Source organism: Atta cephalotes (genome assembly GCF_000143395.1).
Source record: "Atta cephalotes unplaced genomic scaffold scaffold00001, whole genome shotgun sequence".
In the NCBI taxonomy this organism is placed as follows: Eukaryota; Metazoa; Arthropoda; class Insecta; order Hymenoptera; family Formicidae; genus Atta; species Atta cephalotes.
Window position 1 is genome coordinate 6,748,134 of NW_012130065.1, and position 2,685 is coordinate 6,750,818.

Genomic DNA, 2,685 nt, shown 5'->3' on the forward strand with positions numbered 1-2,685 from the left:
AGCAGAATCCTTTCCATTATTGAATAAATTGCTGTTAAAGATTTAAAACACCATCTTGCATATGCAGCAATTTAGTGCTAAATTATAACTGTTGACGAAATGCTTTACGGTACCTTTCTTCACGCTTAATAAAAGCTTAACGCCCTAAATTATACTTTATCGTGATTGTTCATGTAATCAGGAAATGAACTAGTATTTTAGATTTAATAATAAAAAATATGAATATTATAATTTATTTTTTATTTTCAAATAAATGTTTTTATGTAGATATACTTCATTTATTATTCTTGATTACTTATATATGAATTGTTAATGTCAATATTAGTTGCTTCAAAAAGTAAACATGAAATTATTTCTCATGAAGATTTATTTTATGTCAGACATTCAATTTTTTATACTATTTATGGTAATTTAATTTTTTTGTGAAACAGATGTTAAATCATTTCACAGTAAAATAAAATCGATTTTTATTATTATGTAGACAAAAATGGAGAGTAAAATTTATGTAAAATATGAAAATAATAATATATAATATATAAAAATATAATGTATTAAAATAATTTTACAAATTGTGTACTTCAAATTTGTGTTATTAAATCTCATGTTACTTTTATACAATTTACTTTACGAAATATTAATTACTAAATTACTTTATTATAAGTAATACAGAAGTGTTATAAGTATATTATCTATTTTATATTTTTGAAAATTTTAAAATTGAAGAATTTAAAAGCAATTTCAAAAAATGACAAATATATTAGATATAGAAAAAAATTAAATAAATTTTTAATTTAATGAAGCAGAATTGTTTTAATCGATTCGTAAAATTTCTATTATTAAGCAAATATATGGAAAATATATCACGATCAAAAATATCTGTATAGAGAAAGTAAAATTATCGGCACAGATCAATGATCGTTGCTTTTGAAATCTCATTAATAATAATGATCTGTGGCAGGCAGAGGAAGTCACATAATATTGGTCATCTAATATGTGATAGAAACGCTATTTTCGCTTTAGTATGCATATTAATGTAGTGTGATCCTTATATTATAAATTATTGGTTATATTGGTTACTGAACGAATTTTATTTGCTATTTTTAAAGCATATTTTTGAAAGCGATAAGAATAAATATTGTATATGATCTAATAAAAAGAGAAATAAAATTTTATTAAGAAATTAATAATGTTAATTAATTGCATCGATGCAATTAATTAACATTAATCTTCATATTATACATATAATCAATAATATAGAAATATTAAATTGAAATTTCCTCTGATATATTCATTAACATAAAGAAAAAATAACATAGGCACACTATATCTATCTTAAACGGAATAATGAAATTGTAAGTATTGTTTTATGGAAATCTTTTCATGCAGAAGATAATTTAAGTGTTTCATTAAAAAAGTTTAATAATAATAAGATAATCAAGCAATTGGTTCTTTCACATTACGAGTAGAAATCTGGATGAAAGTTATGTATTGTAAGTCTTGATAACAACATAGTTGGCACAAAGAGAAATCTTTGTATCATTCATTCTTGAGAAATTATAATTTAGAGTACGTGGGGAAGATCTTAATTATAACATAACCTGTTTACAACTGCTAAATATCATGCAATTATATAAATTATGTAGTTTAAAATTCTTGAGTAGTCATTATTATTTTGTTAATATAATTCTTTAATACTTGTTTATAGTAATCAAACATTATTAATTAAAGAAAAATATTGATAAGTACATCAAGTGATTTAAATAATTATATCTTTGTACAAAGTTATGTATACAAGACATCTGTTTATAAAACAATATTCTAATTACGTGGTGTTATTCTTATGCAATTCCAATGAAGAAACATGAATTATTAATTATGACTAAACAAGCAATAACTTGCATTATTATCGAGCAAATATTATTAATACGTTATCTAATTAGTATCTATAATAATTTTATTATTAATGCTAATTCTGCCATAGTTATATGCGCTTTTAAACGCAAAAATATTTTTAAACATAATTTTTAATTTTTTAAAACTAATCGATATTGTAGACTTGTAACTACTTCGTATATATATATATATATATATCTTATTTTTCGTTATCGAAGAATTTTTTACTTTTGCGGAATAATTTATCATTTGTTGAATAACTAGAATATCTTTTTTTATTGTAAATGAATTTAGATTTATATCATTACAGTAACCGGGAATATTTCATGGAATTATTATTCGACGTAACTTATCGTAATTTACTAATTTAATGTACAAAATATGTATTTAATGAGCTCGTGATGTTTATAATATGCAGGACAGAATATAAATGATCAGATGAATAAAAAATTATAGTAGACTCGTGAAAAGTATGAAATCACTGCAGTGAGAGTGACTACGTAATGTGCTCGTTTTCATCTGTCGAATTCAAATCTTTTCACATCCATTTCAATTTCCCCATCATCTTTACTTTTGCCACCCACGTTTATATGCATCTGTTTGTATAACAGCTAGAGAATGACCTACTCATCTCGCTAAAGATATTCTGTTCAAACTCACTCTCACTAAACATATTCTATTGAAAATCAAAGTACACCTTTCTGTAGGTCTTTTGTTTATTATGATAGATAAATAGCACTTTAGTTGAAAAGCTTTCCTCTGCCTTTCACTCTTATGCTCTCTCTCTCTCTC